The sequence below is a fragment of the Vicugna pacos genome, chromosome 30 (assembly GCF_048564905.1).
Source record: "Vicugna pacos chromosome 30, VicPac4, whole genome shotgun sequence".
Taxonomy (NCBI): Eukaryota; Metazoa; Chordata; class Mammalia; order Artiodactyla; family Camelidae; genus Vicugna; species Vicugna pacos.
This window is the reverse complement of record NC_133016.1, coordinates 31,821,890-31,840,964: the sequence shown is the minus strand read 5'-3', so window position 1 is coordinate 31,840,964 and position 19,075 is coordinate 31,821,890. Positions and strand designations below refer to the sequence as shown.

Genomic DNA, 19,075 nt, shown 5'->3' with positions numbered 1-19,075 from the left:
CATATTTATAGAGAAGTGGTAGCTCAAACACGGATTTACAGTGAAAACTGCAGGAACTTCAAACAGGCACTAGGAAACAGACTGAGAAACCAGAGTAAGTGTTTCTCCTGCAACCCGTTCACTTTGTGCTACATGAACGAAAGTCTGTCCACAAGTTCAGGTATGAGAGAAAAGTGTGTGTGAAAGCCGTCCTTCACCTACCTTGTTTGGAACACAAAGTTTCTTTTCAGGTGCAAACTCGATACATACATTTATAATGGAATGTACAAGTTCAAGCTCGGTTTTATAGCGAAAAATGTAGGAAAATCGCACCGGTACTAGGAAACAGCCTGAGAAACCAGAGTAAGTGTTTCTCTTGCAACCCGTTCCCTCTGTGCAATATGAACGAACTTCTGTCCACATGCTCATTTCTGAGAGATAATTGTGTGTGAAAGCCATACTTCACCTAGCTTTGTGGGAACACAAAGATTCTTTTCAGTTGCAACCTCCACTATTTACATATATATGGGGAGGTACAAGCTCCAACTCGGTTTTACGGTGAAAAATGCAGGTTCACCTAGCCGGCACTAGGAAACCGACTGAGAATCCAGAGACATTGTTTGAACTGCAAACATTTCCATTTGTACTAGATTAATGAACGTGTCTCCACATGATCAGTTCTGAGAGATAAATGTGTGTGAAAGCTTTCCTTCACCTAGTTTGTTGGGAACACATAGATTCTTTTCAGTTGCAAACTCCACTCCATACATATATATGGGGAGGTAAAATTCCAACTCGGTTTTACAGTGAAAACTGCAGGAACTTCAAAACGGCACTAGGAATTAGACTGAGAAACCATAGTAAGTGCTTAACTGCAACCCGTTCCTTTGTGCTACATGAATGAACGTCTGTCTACATGCTTAGTTCTGAGAGATAAGTGTGTGTGAAAGCTGTCCTTCAACTAGCTTCTTGGGAACACAAAGTTTCTTTTCAGTTGCAAAATCCACTACATATATATATATGCGAAGGTTCAAGTTCCAACTCGGTTTTTCAGTGAAAACTGCATGAAATTCCAACCGGTCCTAGGAATTAGAATGGGAATCCAGAGTAAGTGTTTCCTTTTCAACACATTCCCTTTGTGCTGGATGAACGAACGTCTCTCCGCATGCTCAGTTCTGAGAGATAATTGTGTGTGAACGCCGTCCTTCACCTAGCTTGTTGGGATCACAAAGATTCTTCCAGTTGCAAACCCCGCTACATACATATATATGGGTAGGTACAAGTTGAACTAGGTTTTACACTGAAAACTGCAGGAACTTCAAATCGGCCCTATGATATAGACTGAAAAACCAGAGTAATTGTTTCTCCTACAATCCTGTCTCTTTGTGCCAAATGAAATGACATCTCTCCACATGCGCATTTCTGAGAGATAAGTGTGTGTGAAAGCCGTCCTTCACCTAGCTTGTTGGGAAAACCAGCTTTCTTTTCGGTTGAAAGCTACACATGTGGAGAGACTTTCTTTCATGTAGCACAATGGAAACGTGTTTCTGGAGGAACCCTCACCCTTTTTTCTCAGTCTGTTTCTTAGTGCCGTTTTTAATTTCCTGCAAATTTCAGTGTAAAACTGATTTGGAGCTTGTACCTCCCCATATATATATTTGTACTGTAGTTTCCAGCTGAAAAGCATCTTTGCATTCCCAAAAAGGTGGGTGATTGTTGGTTTTCACACACATTTCTCTCTAATAATTGAGCATGTGTAGTGTCTTTCGTGTATCTAGCATTAAGTGGATGGGTGGCAGTTATAACACTTACTCTTGTTTCTCATTATATTTCCTAGAGCCACTTAGACGTTCATGCATTTTTCACTGTTACGTCGAGTTTGAGCTATTACCTCCCAGTATATATGTATATATTTTTTTCAGTAGAAAAAAACTATGTGTTCACAACAAGCTAGGTGATTCACGGATTTCACACAAACTTTATTCTCAGAGTTCAGCATGTGGACAGACGTCCATTCATCTAGCAGAAAGTGAATGGGTTGCAGTAGGTACACTTACTCTGGTTTCTCAGTATGTTTTTTTAGTGTCTGTTTGAAGTTCATGCAATTTTCACTGTACAACCGTGTTGAGCTATTACCCCCATATATATGTATGTAGATTGTTTTCTCACTGAATGAAACTCTGTGTTCCCTTCAAGCTTGTTTATTGATGGCTTCCACACAGTCTTAACTCTCAGTACTGAGCAAATTGAGAGACGTTTGTTCTTATAGCATAAAGAGAATAGGTACCACTAGAATCTCATACTCTGTTTTCACAGTATTTTTAATATTTTCGGTTTGAACTTCATGATGTTTTCACTGTAAAACCTAGTTGGAAACTGTACCTGCCGATGCATATTTATGTAGTGTGTTCCTCACTGTAAACAAACCATGTAATCCCGAGAAGATTTGTGATTTTCGGCTTTCACACACATTCAATTTTTGAAACTGAGTATATGAGGATGGATTCATTCATCTACCTAAACAGAATGGATTGCTGTAGATACACTTACTGTGGGGTCTGATTATGTTTCCTAATTCCGGTTTGAAATTGATGCATTTTTCTCTGTAAAACCGAGTTGGAGCTAGTACCATCCCGTATATATATATACAGTGTAGTTTCCTGCTCAATAAAACTTTGTTTTCCCAACAAGCTAGGTAACTGATGGCTTTTACACTGACCTAAATCTCAGAATTTAGCATGTGGAGAGATTTTCGTTCATCTAACCTAAAAGGAATGGTTTGCAATAGAAACGCTAACTTGGGTTCTCAGTAGGTTTCCTAGTGCCTGTTTGAATTTCATGCAGTTTTCACTGTAAACCGAGTTGGAAATATTACCTCCCCATATATATTTATATAGTATAGTTTTCCAGTGTAAAGAAAGTGTGTGTTCCAAACAAGCTAGCTGGTTGACGGCTTTCACACACACTTAACTCTCAGAATTGAGCATGAGGTGAGACTTTTTTCATCTAACATGAAGGGAATGTGTTGCAGTTGTAACATTTACTCTGGTTTCTCTGTATGTTTTCTAGTGCCGTTTTGATGTTGATACACTTTTCACTTTAGACACGAGTTGGAGCTTGTACCTCCCTATATATATGTATATAGAGTAGTTTCCCACTGAAAAGATTCTGTGTGTTCCCAAGGTGCTAGGTGATTGACGGCTTTCACACACAATTAATTCTCAGAGTTGAGCATGTGGAGAGACGTTCGTTCTTTTAGCAAAAAGACAATGGTTTGCAGTAGAAAGATCTTCCCTGGTTTCTCAGAATGTTTCCCAGTGTCCGTTTAAAGTTCGTGTATTTTTCAGTGTAAAACCGATTTGGAGGTAGTATCCCCATATATATATATATGTAGTGTTTTTCTGCACTCTTAAGAAACTATGTTTTCCCTTCAAGCTAAGTGATGTTTTACATTTGCAAAAATTCATCCCTCATAACTGAGCATGTGTAGAGGCTTTCGTTCAATTAGGATGAAGGGAATTCTTTGCAGTTGAAACTCTTACACTGGTTTCTCAGTCTGTTTCCTAGTGCCGGTTTGAAGTTCTTGCAGTTTTCACTGTAAAACCGTGTTGGGGCTAGTTCCTCCCCATATAAAATTGTGTCATGTATTTTCCCCATGAAAAAAATTGTTTTTCCCCAACAAGCTAGGTGATTGATGTCTTTCACACTCACTCTCAGAATTGAGCATGTTAAGATATGTTCTTTCATCTTGCATAAAGAGAAGAGGTAGCACTTGAAATAATTACTCTGGTTTCTCAGTATGTTTCCTAGTGGCGGTTTGAAATTCATGCAGTTTTCAGTGTAAAAATGACTTGGAGCAATTACCTTCCAATATAGATGTATACAGTGCATTTCCCCACTGAAAGGAAACTATGTTTTCCATACAAGCTTAGTTATAGTTTACATTCGCACATATTCAATACTCAGAACTGAGCATGTGGAGGAGAGACGTTCTTTCAACTAGCATAAAGGGAATGATTTGCAGTAGAAACACTTACACTGTTTTCTCAGTATGTTTCCTATTTCGGGTTTGTAGTTCATGCAGTTTTCACTGTAAAACCGAGTTGGAATTAGTACCTCCCCATATATAGTTATTTAGTGTTGTTTCCCACTGAAAAGAATTTGTGTGTTCCCAAAAAGTTAGCTTACTAACGGGTTTCACACTCATTTAACTCTCAGAATTGAGCATGTGTAGAGACGTTCATTCATATAGCATAAAGGGAATAGTTAGCAATTGAAGCACTTACTCTGATTTCTCAGTATATTAACTAGTGCCGGTCTGATCTTCATGCATTTTCCACTTATGAACCGACTTAGAACTAGTACCTCCTCATTTATACATATGTAGTGTATTTCCCCAATCAAAAGTAACTGTGTGTTCCCTACAAGCTAAGTGATAGAAGGCTCTTGCACAGAGTCATCTCTCAGAACTGAGCATGGGGTGAAGCGTTAGTTCATCTAGGATGAAGGGAATGGGTTGCAGTTGAAACACTTATCTGGTTTCTCAGTTATGTTTCCTAGTGCCGGTTTGAAGTTCATTCAGTTTTCACTGTAAAATCGACTTGGGTCTAGTACCTCCCCGTATATATGTATGTAGTTAGTTTGGCACTCAAAGAAACTGTGTTCCGTACAAGCTAAGTGATTGATCATATTCGCTAGCATTAAACTCAGAAAAGAGCATGTGGACAGGCTTTCGTTTGTCTAGCATAAAGGGAATGGGTTGCACTAGAAATAATTACTCTTGTTTCTTAGTATGTTTCCTAGTGTCGGTAAATTTGCTGCAGGTTTCACGGTAAAACAGTGTAAGAGCTAGTACCTCTCCATATATATGAATGTATTGTAGTTTTCCACTCAAAAGAATATGTTTGTTTCCAACAAGCTAGGTGATTGTCGGCTTTCACACACACTTAACTCTCAGAATTGAGCATGTGGAGTCTGGTTCATTCATCTAGCATAAAGGGAATGATTTGCAGTAGAAACACTTACTCTGTTTTCTCAGTATGTTTCCTATTTCGGGTTTGAAGTTCATGCAGTTTTCACTGTAAAATCGACTTGGAGCTAGTACTTCCCCATATATATATGTATGTAGTGTAATTCCCCAGTCAAAAGAAACTGTGTGTTCCCTACAAGACTAGTGATAGATGATTTCACACACATTCAACTCTCAGAACTAAGCCTGTGGAGAGCCGTTCGTTCATCTAGGATGAAGGGAATGAGTTGCCATATAAACATTTACTATGGTTTCTCAGTATGTTTCCTCGTGCCGGTTTGAATTTCATGCATTTTTCACTGTAAAACAGAGTTGGAGCTTGTACCTCCCCATATATATTTATATAGTGTTATTCCCAACTCAAAAGAAACTGTGTTCCCAAAAAGCTAGGTGATTGACGGCTTTCACACACACTTAAGTCTCAGAATAGAGCATTTTAAGATACGTTCATTCATCTAGCATAAAGGGAATGGGTTGCATTAGAAACACTTACTCTGGTTTCTCAGTTTCGTTCCTAGTGCTGGTTTGAATTTCATACAGTTTTCACTGTAAAGTCGACTTGGAAATATTACCTCCTATATATATGTATGTATTGTTTTTCCCCACTCAAAAGAAACTGTGTGTTCCCTACAAGCTAACTGATTGATGGCTTTTGCACACATTCAACTCTCAGAACTGAGCATGGAGAGAGGCGTTCATTCATCTAGGATGAGGGCAATGGGTTGCAGTAGAAACACTTAGTCTGGTTTCTCATTATTTTTCCTAGGTCCGGTTTGAATTTCATGCAATTTCCTCTGTAAAACCAGGTTGGTGCTAGTATCTCACTATATAGATATCGTGTAGTTTACAATAGAAAAGAAACTGTATTTTCCCAACAAGCTAGTTGTTTGATGCCTTTCACACACATTCAAATCTCAGAATTGAACATGTGTAGAGGCGTTCGTTGATGTAGCATAAATGGATTTTGTAACTTTAGAAACACTTACTGCGATTTGTACGTATGTTTTCTAGTGCCGGTTTGAATTTCATGCAGTTTTCAATGTAAAACCGTGTTGGAGCTACTACCTATCCATATATATATATATGTAGTTTAGTTCCAAACTCTAAAGAAACTGTGTGTTCACATCAAGATAGGTCATTGACCGATGACACGCACATTCAACTCTCAGAATTGAGCATGTGGAGACGCATTCATTAATGTAGCATAAAGGGATTGAGGAGCCATAGAAACACTTAATGTGATTTCTCAGTATGCTTCTTAGTGTCAGTTTCAAGTACAGGCACTTTTCTCTGTAAAACCGAGTTGGAGCTAGTACCTCCCCATATATATTTATGTCATGTATTTTCCCACTGATAAGAAACTGTGTGTTCCCAACAAGCTAGGTGATTGACGGCTTTCACACACAACTATCAGAACTGAGCATGTGGAGAGGCGTTCGTTCATCTAGCATAAATGGAACTTGAAAGCAATTATAATGATCTATGTTGGTAGGAAAACAGTAAAGGGAGCATTAATTTGAAGCCTGTATAGTTATGGTCAGCATATATGACAGAATTTAGTTTTCAGCAGAAGATTTCTTTATTTTAATGTTCAGAAAACTTAATTCTTTCCTGTACCTGGATATAGATAGTGAATGTTTTGAAGTCTTTGAGCAACTGCTTTAAACCAGAATTCTTACTTTGCTTTTGGTCTTTAACCTAAGAGAATATCCAGAATTCCAGTGGCAGTTCAAAAGCAAGGGCCTGAACCTTGCCTATTACTTGTTTAAAGTACAGTAAGAATAACTGTAGACTAGGGTACTGTGGATAACTGAAGGGCTGCTTGGATATGTTATATGTAAGTTATATTTTCAAAAATTATTAATAACATGAAAATCAATCAACCTTGGTGATCTATTTGGTATAATTTAATCTTTAATAATGTAGATTTTGATAGCCCTTTTATTTATGTAACTTATGAAAATAAGTTGGCTTTATATAACTACTATCTAGATAAATGATTAAATTTTTGGGTTTTTTTTATCATTTGCTTCTTAAAAATAGGATATTAATTACACAATATGTATTTTCCTTCAAGTTCATACTTTTTTCCCTAAACTATCTTGACTTGTTTAGATAAGTTAATCCATAGTCTGATTTTAAAAACTCAGTATGTTCTTCTGTCTGTTGCTTTATTAGAGAGTAAGAATTCCTTATTATTTTTAATAAAATATAATTGCAGGAAACTATACTGGGATTCTTTCATTCACAGAGTCAAGCAATGATTCCTGTTTTGTTAGATCAGGTGTCTAAGCCTCTCAACTTCCAAAAGATTACATGGACAAAGTTAAAAACGCCATAAATGATCGACTAAGAAAGTTTATTGTGTTCCTTGATTAAAAGTATAAATATGGATCACCCTTAAATTCGGATGTAAAGCTATTATGAATTACATGAGTCTTCTCCAAAATTCTTTTTTTAAAACATTTTTTATTGATTTATAATCATTTTACAATGTTGTGTCAAATTCCAGTGTTCAGCACAATTTTTCAGTCATTCATGGATATATACACACTCATTATCACATTTTTTTCTCTGTGAGTTATCATAACATTTTGTGTATATTTTCCTGCAAAACTCTTCAATTTGGGCTTTAAACTCTCCAATAAAATACTGGTTTGAAGGAAGAAGAAAGTCGAGAAATGATTCAATCCAAATTCTATGGGAATAAACAAAGCTAAATGTTTCATTTTTTGAAGCAAAACAGATATATTTTCTGCACCATATGATTTTAATAGTATTCATCTGAACATACGGTTTAGACACCATGAGACCATAAGCCAACAAACAAGATGTCAGGTAAAGCAAGAAAAAAAACTGATGGAATTTTCTACTGCAAAATTTCCCCTAACTCGAACTGTAATAGAGAACAAATCTGACGCCACATTGGATCTGTTCCTTTAGTTTGAAGCACTGTGCCCTGTTTTCCAGGCTTAATCTTGCTGGCTCTGCACCTTTTGTAAAACAACTTTAGCCTTTAGCCTAAAACCTACAGGAAAGCCAATTCTCGGGGCTCTGACCTTTAATGATGTTAGCACTTCTGCACTTATGCAGGGATGGCAATTTGTAAAATAGAGAATAACCTTTGTTTTGTTGGAGGTTTACAGGGACACCACAGCCTGACCCACATGGATGACTGCAAGAACAAAGAATGCCTGCAGCAAGAAGTTTGCACAGCCAACCACACCCCCTCCCCTTTTCAGCTTAAAAGGGGCCTGAATTCTGACTTGGGCAAGATGATTCTCCAGGACATTAGTCCCCCATCTTCTTGGTCTGCCAGCTTTCTGAATAAAGTTACTATACCTTGCTCCAAAACATTGTCTCCTGATTTATTTTTTTATCACTGTTGTGCAGCGAGCAGAACAACTTTGGCCTCGGTAACAGACTCAGCTTTGCCATTCCGTCTGATGTGAAATCTTTCTGGGTGTACACGTGCTTGCCTGGTGGTGGTGTTGTTGGTGGTGGTGGTGGTAGGCAAAATTATTTCACTTCTCCTGATTTCAAAAGGCAAAAATTTCCTGCTATTTAAGTCAACTCTAGACTTTTACAGAATCACCTGCAGATGTGCTTCTGGAAGCTAGAAAAATTCCAACAATGAAAATAATTGTATTGTCTCCAGACAAGATAATTTTCCTCAAAACTGAGTAGCTGTGAGACACACTTCAGGAGTACAGATAGATGCAGTGTGTTTCATTTCCCATGTTGTTCCAACACAATTTTCCAGTTATATCAAAATAAATTAAAATCGGTCTTCAATACCAGATGCTCTGGCATGATACAACAATGCCAATTCCACTTATTTATTGAGCCAGAGCAGCTTTAGAGTAAATGATTTTATACCAAACTCCTGCTTGATGTCCTGTCTTCTCCCTTGTGGCCAATTCCTCCTTCTTTCTTCCTACAAGTTCTCCTGTTATGGAGTTAGCCCTTACTGTGCACATTCAATTGGGAAGGCACAAATTAAATATGTGAGGGGATGACATGCATATTTAATTCTTACTTATACATAAATACAAACACACAGGACCTGTGTCTTGGAAGATGTCACTTCCTAATGTGGGCAAGAGGATTGTCTATAGTTCAATCAATGATCTAAAAGCAGTTTTGTAGGATATAATGAAGCAATGCCTGAGTTATAAGACAGAACAACCCCTGGATATGAATCAGTGGCACCAATCAGTGGGGGCACATGTGTGCACACACACGCCCATGCACACGGAGCAGCCTTGGAGACACTCCATCTGTGCTGATGGAGCAAAGTCATACTGGGGAGATGAGGAAAAAGTGCCTAATACAATCAAACCACGACACCAGAGGAATGGGTAATAGGAGTCAATTGAATTTTCTGATTAGCTGAAGGTCAAACAAAAACACTTTTAATTTCAAACATCATTACTAAAAATTTCCCTAAAGCACAGGAGCCTGTTTTCCTGCCTTGCTTAGTGTCATATGCCATATTAAACGTGACAAATTCATGCTTCTCTGACTGTGGATCGGGAAAGGCCTTGCTGTCCTATTCTGAATATTAGTCTATGTTTTGCAGCACAGTGGATACTGAAAATGGGGCAACTTGAGTGAATGGGAATGGACATAACCTAGCAGTCACTGACTGTGTGTGATTTGCCAACTTTCTCCAAAAAGTAATGGTAGCAAGCAAATCAGATAAATTCAGGGCTCTTGGGGTGGGGAGTCTGGTGGGTTGACAGCTGGGTGGTCTCAGACAGCTGTTTTACTGTGTAAAATAGTGACTATGATCCACAGTGACACATTGTCAAATTCTTGTGCCTGTAGCTGTGATACCTGGCCAAGTCTGTGAAGCCAATTTTATCAATGGTGAATAATGAAGATAACTAACATTCCCTTTCCCTGAGGACCATCTTATGTGACATCCATTCATTGACTCACTGAGTTCCCTAAGCACACTTTTTGCTGCATAACAGTCTTAAAAAATGAAGCAGGGATAAAATGAAGCTCTGAAGTGTTGAAGCCTTGCCCGAAATCATGCAGATGGGAAGACGCCGTGCTGGGAGCTAAGCTCGGGCCAGACTACAGAACCTGAAGGGCCCAGCAAGTCCCCTCACCCAGGAACCTGGCCCACAGCCACTTCCAGGCCCTGTTCTGTTTCTATGAGTGCTCATGGGAAAGTGCCAGGGACTTAGCGTAAATATGACTTGATTAAGTTATTCAAACTGGGATAGCCTTTTGTTGGGGACTGTAACCTGGGAGTGAAACTGGCAGTGAAGTAAGCGAGGAAACAGCCCTGGTTGTAAGAATATTTCTAGGGAAGAAGGTTCCCTGATGGGCTGGCATGGGAATCGCTGTTGTTGTGAGCCCCCCGTTGCCCTGTGGAGGTGTGGGCAGGGAAGGAGAGAGGCTGTTCAGACTGGTCATAGTCATTACAGTTTGTAAACAGCTGAGTTCTGTTCCCTCAGAGCTCAGACATATGCAGGACATGAGGATGCTTAGCTAATGACCAACAGTGGGTAGCAAAGGCCAAGAGTGCGGTGGGGAGGAGAGATGGGACCACCTTCTGGAAGAACTTCTGCCCCAGGGGTCCAGGAATGTAATTAATGTTTGGGGATGCACAAAGGGTTTGTATGGCCTCATCAGGTAGTTCCTACTTTAAACTGATAGTCTGGAATATACGGTAAAATACGGTGGAATGACTGCTCTTATTTTAGTTTCTACAAACTCTTAAACGGGTGGATTTCTATCTCCATTATACAAGCACTGCTGGGTAACCTTTAGAGCCATGTGAGGATCAAACGAGTGAATACTTATTAATATTATTATCATGCTTCTACTGAATTAACACTTCAGCAACAGTATAATGGCCATGCTTCTTAACAACTGCCTCTGTAAGATCTCTTGTAAGTCACAAATAATAATTATAAAGAAAATATATTAAAATAATAACAATTACATTTACAACAAATATGTTGTTTATAACGATGATAGTGTTAGCATCTCCCTCTCATATTAAACAATACCCAACACTGGATTCCTTAGGAAGCAATGCCAATACACGTTTGGACTTTTCAAAGTCTTCAGCCCATGAAGCCATTTTACTCACATTGGTCCACCACAGCCAGAATTGCTGTTCCTTGTATGGTGGGCTGCCACGCTGTGATGTCCTGGGCTTTTTCTGGCACCATGCGTCTATACTGGGTAGTCAAGTTTCCACATACCCACTCTGATTTGCAATATATTGTTCTCCAGAGCCAACAGAGGGGCCAATGGAAAGAGGCCACAGATAAGGTGGTGAACCCAAACTGAATACCTGTTGAAGGAATGGACACACAACATGGAGTGGTGGATGGATGGAAGGACAACAACAATTCCTCTACTCCAGTAAAGAGAGAGGGGCAAATGGTGAACTAAATCCCAAAGAGAAAAGACATTCATGGTAATAATAATGTTCAACAGTGAAAGAATCCAAACAAAAGGCAAATAAAAAATCTCTCGGAAGAAGACTCATTACAACCTGTTTCTTTCACGTATATACCCTTAGTAGGAATAACATACTTAAAAATCTTCAACCAACCATAGTTGTTTGCTCGTAATAAACTTGGGAATCTTGAAGCATATTATTCACTCTCAGTGTTGAAATAATACAATCTTGGAAGATGATTTGTCATTGAGGATTAAGAAAAAGAATATTGTGGTTGTATATAAGAATTTAAATAGGAATAAGGAATGTACTTTTGGGAAAGCTCTGCATAGAGAATGTTGGAGGAAATGCACTGAAAACAGGCAAGTGAGCAAGCTCCCTTGAGTCTGGGAAGGTGAGTGCAGCACATTCAGAGAGTCTATGAAGTTATTACAAGTCACAGAAAGGTATGCAATTAAAGTGTCTTCCAAAGCAAAATATCCTTCTGCATGAATTTTTATCTTGATATTTCTATGGTCTGTGTGGTCACAGGAAGTCAAAGCTATGGTGGTGGCTTAGAAGTTCTTTTCTCTCTGTCTGTAGTTTACAGGACATTGCTACAGATGGGGCAGCAGAGATCTGCATAAGCTCTTCCATGGGGTGGGGGAGCAGTTAGAAATGATAAGGCCAGAGATCTATAAGACTTTTAGACCCTAACTGACAGACTTTTAATTAAACTAGCACAGGTATGTAACTAAGACAGTGGATGAGAGGCAAGTTTGTAGTCCCTTTAGTGTTACTGCTCAGTCAAGGGATAGGGACCACTCTGGCCAGGAACGGCAAGACCGTGGATGGGGTGGATGGGTAGGAGGATCTGACATTTGCTTCTGACCTGAGAGGCAGGGGTGTGTTGCAGAAAAGCCGACAGTGCTGGAAAGATGCCTCATGTCCACAGCCCAAAAGGAGCTGTCATATTCAGGGAGGTCAGAGAGCAAGAACCAGAGTTAGTGACGCCAGAGTGTCAGCAACGTGGCAGCAGTGATGTCAGTATCTGTGTCCAAAACCCACCTAACCCTACATGAACTCATCTGCCTACAGGGGGCAGGTTAGTAGCAGAAATGTGGGGAGTGGGTGCAGCCACTGGCAAATTGGCAAGTGGACATCCTAATGAAAAGCACTGCTCACAGTCACCATATTGGAAAGAGAGCCCCCACACTGTCAGATCCCCTTCTTATTCAAGAGAATCTAGAAATTAAGACTTCATTAGCAATCATCCCAGTTCAAATCCAGAAAAGATATCATTTATAATGACAACAAAGGCACAGGCTATTCAGAAATAAATTAATGAAAAATGTTAAAATGATTCTGATAAATGACTTTAAAAAAGAAAAAAATGATGATTGAATGAACAGTAGAATGCACCACCCTCTTCAGTTGACAGATTCAAATTTGGGGAACATAGAACATTTTTTCTCCAAAATCAATTTAGTATCTGAATGCAAATTTAGTTAATAATCCCGAATGGATTTAAGAAAAAATTCTGAAAGGTGATCCTAAATTTCTTCCAGAAATATACACAAATGTACAAATAAAATAATGAGGAGGGATGTTTGAAATTGTAGTATTAGGGACATTCTGGAAAAGGATAAAATAGGACCAACTGTAGGAGATATTAATCTATGGTCATGGAAACAGTATAGAAATAGTGCACTGAGAGTATGAATGAAATAGAATACATTTCAAGAATAGACGTGGATATTTAAGAGATTTTAGTAATATTATAAAACTGACACTTAAAATCAGTGGATTCAAGTACTGGTGTAATTTGCTAAATCATTAGAAGGCCTGGTACATTGTCCTCACTTTTGACATTAAAATAAATTCCAGATAATTTTTTAATTAAAAAATAAAACACTAGAAATAACCCAACATGATTTAATCTATTCAGATATTCAAGCGAGAAGAACTTTCTAAAAAGCTTTTGGAACAAAGACCAACAAGAGCAAAGGCCTAGCAACTCAGCAAGGCCAGAAACGCCCCCTGTAAAACAAAACTGACCCTCTCCCACCCTCTCTCACGGCCCTGTATTGCTCTCTGATACTTTCTATACTTTCTTCTTCCATTAAAAGTCCAGTTTCTTGGAGAAGTGCCTGTGCTGATGACTCCTCCAGGGCTCAGAGCCCTGCATCCCCCACGGCCCTCACCGCGGCACTGAGACAGGAGTTGCACTGCCGGTGGCTGCGTGTTTCAAACCAGTGGGCATTTTCAGCTCCTGTTTATTTGATTACCAGGTAGCTTTTGCCATGGACAAATATTTTCCTCTCAGTGGAATGTTTTCCCCCCTTAATTTTTGTTTTACTTAAATAAATTTTAAAAGCCCAGGCAGAAAGGTGTGTGTGCACATATGCACATACTCAGATACAAACAGATCTGTTTTATAAAGGCTACCTAAGTGTAGTCCTCCTCCGCCTTTTCCTCAGTTTAGACAATTAAAGGTGGGTTTTAGCCCTTGTTTTTTTGCCCCACAGACCACTCTTTCTCACTATACTCCTTTTAGTCAGTGTTCAAATCCCTCTTTAGCAAGGTTACAGCCTTCTCTGTGTTGCCTCATCTAGTTTTCTCTCAACTGCTCTGCTATTCTTCTCTCTCTTGGTGGATTTCTCTCCTCCCATTTGCCATGTACATGGCACTTTCCCCAGGGCCTCGTCTTCAGTCCTCTGCCGGGTAGGACTGAATCGCCCCCACGGCCTCACCCACAGCTCCTCTGAGTTCCTGACTGGTGAATCCAGCTTAACAATGGACATCACCCCTCAGATGTCCTGTAGACACTTCGCACTGAAAATGCCACACACAGAACCATCTCCTCGAAACCAGCTCCTCCCCTTACACTCCCCCTGCATATCCGATCCACGGATGGGTCACTGGAAAGTCACCCTAGCATCTCTGCGGCCTGCCGCCCCAGCCCTGCAGTCCCCCCTGCAGCAGTCACCACTTCTGCCGCCCATGTCTCTCTCCTTCTGCCCAAGGCCTCTCTGCAGGCGTGTGCCACTTGTTGTCTGGGTTACCTGGGGTGGTCCCCGAAAAATCCTTTCCCCCCAAAATATGGGCCTCCCCCCAAAAATAGTATCTTCCATTCTGCTTCCAGAATAACCAGATATTCTGCAACATAAACATTATGCAATTTTCTTACTTACAAATATTCCAATATATCCCTGTTTCCTTAAGGATACATTGAAGTATAAGCACACAAGGCCCATTGTGACAGAGGCCTTCTGCACCTGATATTCCCACCTATGGATCCTTTGTTCTAGCCCTACTTGTTGTTCTTCAGTCTGGCCAAGCCGCTTCATGCCATGTACTCTTATATGTCTCTTCCTCTCTGCATGAAGTGTCCACTCCCTCTACCACAAAATAGAGAGCTAAATTCCTTTCACCTTTCAGGATTCAGTTCAAATATTTCCAGCTCTAGGAAGTCCAATTTGTGTTCACCTGTTTAGCAATCCATCAACTACTCGCCATGCCTCGCCTGGCCTGGGGAGTGCAGACACCACGTCTTACCTGTCTTGGTCTCCCCAGCAGTTGATACAGTGTTTGGCATAGCAGTGCTCAATGTCTGTTGGTTGGGTAAATAAATGAATCAGTAAAGAGATGAGAGGTCTACAATTCCCCCCAGTTACTCAGCTGCCATTTTGGAAAGTTCATTCTTCGGAGTTAAGGAAATGTCAGTGCAGGTGTTGGGTAGACGGAACAGAGGTGAGGGTGTGGGGGAGACAGGCCTGGTCCTGGAGAGTGCAGGAAGGCGTGGGTGAGATAGCACTGGAGAGAGAGGGAATGGAGGGGACGGGTGAAAGGAGATATTGAATGCAGTATTGAATATCAGTGAAACTGATATTAAATGCAGTAAATTAAATGGAGAACATAATATATGAAGGGAAGATCAAGTTAACACAGCAAGGGTGGAAAAGGCAGTACCAGAGACGAAGAGCTCTCACTTCATCCCTCACAGCATTTCACTTATGGCACCCGCCCTCTGGGAAGGCAGCGTCAAATTCTTGAGAGACTGGTGTTTGTGCTGTGGGTGCTCTAAGTACAAAACGGTATCTTATGGCTTCCAGATTTTAAGACTGATAGATTATTTCTCTTATGTCCCATGTCTGAGTTCTCAGGCAGCAGGATCATTCGCTGGTGGGGGGAGAGCTATTGTGGTAAACAACTCAGAGTTACTCTAATAATCTCAAAGGACAGTGGGGAATTCAATAAAACAAATAAAAGAGAAATTTCACTCAGAGAAAACCATATGTCATATAGAACCTTGTGGGGGCATTGGGGGCAATGTTACCGCCACCTCATCTAACAGTTTTATGTGAGTGTGCTGAAAATCCAAGCTCAAGTCACTTAAACACGTATGAGAACCAGGGTCCAGGCTGTGGTGCTCCAGACATGGACGGGAAGATGAAAAGCCTGACTACTGCCTCTGACAGGATCAGTGCAGCCAGGGAGCACAATGCACACGGACACGATCACGCACCATCAAGACAAGAATCAAGTGCAATTCATGCCTAGAAAGGAGAGTAGAAAATCTCTAAAAAGTGGAGGGGTCCCTGCCAAGGCATGGCAAGTGTCCTTCCTGGCAGAAAAACAGATAAAAGTACTTCAGGCGAAGGAGACTAGTGTTGGTGGCTGAGAGCGAGGCCTAATGAAGCACAGGTAAAGGGATCCAGGGTCATCTGTCACAAGCTATTCCCCTTCAGCAGCTAAGAGGCGTAACTAAAAAGGCAGGTGGGGTGTCATTAATGATCACGAGGAAAACTGGGAGGAGGAAACTGAGGTCAGGAGATCACCACCAAAGGCACTTTATTTTAGAAGAACAAAAATATTTCAAAAGCACTAGGAAATTCTATCTCCCATGAACGAAAAGAACCCAAAATAAGTTTCACTCCAACATTGAATACAGAATAACAGACAGCCTACTTTCAGAAATGGATTGAATTATCTAATTAGTCAGGGATTTTTTAGATAATATGAAAACGAATAAATCTGAACAATCTCTCTAGAATAGCTGTTACTCCACCCTGTTTTGTAGGGTAGAGTTAGGCTGAATTATTTAATTTGTATTTTAATTAGACTATAAAGTTCTAAAAGCCCTATCAATTTTTCCCAAAAGCATACAACTTTTCCTTTCATGAACTTTATTTGACTTAAGTAGAACAATAACTTTTTTCCAAGGCTTTTTTTGTGTGTGTTAAAATACCAAATGATATGCTGCCCCCAGAATGTTGTTGTTATTATTAATGCTGATAATAGCCCCAATAAGACATATTTACCATTATGACTCATTTTGGATTAACAGGTCATTGGCTTAAAGTCCTTTTGAAAATAAGAAGAATAAACGAACATAATTTCTACACCAGGGACAGAAGCTGCACCCTTAATGGCACCTGGTCACTAAACACAACAAAAGCAAAGATGAAACTCAAATCAGACACCAGATCACAAAGCATAGCTGACTGAAGATGCCACAAGGTGACCTTTCATTCACCGAGGGAACCAGATGTGTTTCTATGTATAATGTATATTTTTAAAAGCAATTATTTTATATATAGAATGTAATTTAGGAAAAAGAAAACTCCCTCTATCTGTAGACTTATAAACAGGAAGCACAAAGTGGTGCCTTTGCAGACATGAATCTGCAAGCATAAATGCGAAGCCTATTAACAAAAATCTTTTCCTGTCTCCTAAGCTTAAAAAAAAAAAAAAACTACTTCAAGGCAGTGGTGAGCTGAAAGGGCTCAGATACAAAACGTGCACATCATCAGCCTTCTAGCAGATAAAAGTGCGCCATGCATAATAGAAAAGATAACGTTTCCTATGGAAATCTATTTTGAGATGCAACAATTAAAAGGCAACTGAGAGCTCAAAACCAAGTTCAACCAAAGAGAAACAGAGCCCAAGCAAATGTACAGAAATGGACAAAGACATTGGAGAAGGAGGAGATCTGTGTTCTACCGATACTCCAGATCAGCAAATTCATTCTGAATTCAAGCCAGTGATGTGCCATGAGGTCACTCAAGGAATCAGGCAGAAACCATTGGCCAGAAGAAATAGGAACAATATCAAAGGTAGGTGTGAGATGTGGAAGGGGTGACCCTGTGAACCTTGCTGCCATGAGGCAGGATGCTCTTGCGGGCTTTCTGCACCGGCTGGCTGGCTCACATGACTCTGTTTAGAAGGATATCAGCCAACAGCTGTGCCACACGGGCTACAGCCCGAGCTGAGTCATATCTAGTAACGGTTCTGAGTTCATCCTTAGACGACATGACCAGAAGGATTTGAGAATCAATGTTGGAGACGTATCTGAATGAGTATTCCATTTCATTCCTTGACAGTAAATCTTCAGCTTTTTACAACATAAATATTGACAAAGATACACACAGGCACCCTATTTGAAAGCCTGACAGCATAATTACATCTAATGTAGAAAAGCGGGCTCCGTGTCGGTATGCTAGGTCATTGTTTGGATCGGTAACCGATGCTTCTGAGACCCAAAGCATATTCTAGTATAACCGACAGCACAGAAATCTCCACTGATGACTTACTCATTTCAGGGTATTCATAAAGTAACGCCAGTTTGACCATGGGATACAGATGGTTGTCCCGTTCCCATCGTGGGGTGGTCTGTTCTGCTCCCGAAACTGTGGCACCATTAGATTCATGACCCAGCTGTCAAACAGATCAAATAATAAGGCAGGATATTATCAGACCAAGGTCATAAAAGTATTCCTGACATCTCAAGCTGAACACATCATCGTCCCAAGGATTTAATTTCTTGTTTTCAGGATAAATTTCTTTTTATTGCTGCCTCCCTACCCTCAAATATTGTGAAAACTAGTCCTGACTACGTGCCTTGGTTTTACCAAAATTGTAACGACTATTACTACTTTATCTCCTACCTCCTTTTCAGGTGGGCATTTTAGCTTTTAGAAGATGCCGTCCCTCATTTGTCTTTTTTACCCCCATTTCTCTGTTATTATCCACCATGGCCTTTCCAGTCTGAAAATCGTCAGAGAAAATAATTAAAAGAAAGTAATACAGGGTCTGTGAGCTGGTGATAAGTGCTGTGGAGGAAAATAAAGGAGGGCGAGGAATGTGTGCTAGGGAGGAGTGGGGATGGGACAGTGACCTTTGAATAAGGCAAAGACGGAAGCAAAGGGGTGGGCAGAGGAGGGGCAGAGGGAACAGTGATCATAGGCCTGGAGGTCCCTCAAGCTGGACAGACAGCATGGAGACTGGTGTGGGCCACAGTGAATAGGAAATAAGTGGTGGTTTTGGGGGTGGAGCCTTAGAGGCTGCCATGAGGATGTGGGCATTTTTCCCTTTGAAGGAATTGCGGAGCCCTGGAGGGTCACCGAGCAAAAAAGTGATACTCTAACGTTGGATAGAACAGGTCCAAAACCCTAATATAAGCTGAACAAATCAAGGGCCAAAGAAGTGACATGCCACCTCAAATTCAGTGCAGAGCTTGAAAGAAACACAGCCTCGACTCGCAGCCCAATGCTCTGCCCCCTTCTGGATGCTGTCCCACAGAGCTGTCTCTAACGTTATGTTTTTTCCTCACTCAGAGGCTTGTGGGCCAACTGAATGCTTCCCCCTTTTTCAAA

The 19,075-nt window shown here is 40.4% G+C and overlaps 1 protein-coding gene and 1 long non-coding RNA gene across 2 annotated transcripts in view; one reads left to right on the top strand and one right to left on the bottom strand.

The window, feature by feature from the left end:
• The window catches only part of LOC140690347 (trafficking protein particle complex subunit 9-like), a 274,618-nt gene that overhangs the window by 122,496 nt on the left and 133,047 nt on the right, over positions 1–19,075 (top strand). The window lies entirely within an intron of this gene.
• LOC140690367 (uncharacterized) overlaps positions 18,055–19,075 on the bottom strand; it is a 30,041-nt gene continuing 29,020 nt past the window's right edge. Inside the window, exon 6 of the long non-coding RNA XR_012065634.1 lies at positions 18,055–18,137. This is a non-coding gene — a long non-coding RNA (uncharacterized lncRNA). The remainder of the gene's footprint in view (positions 18,138–19,075) is intronic.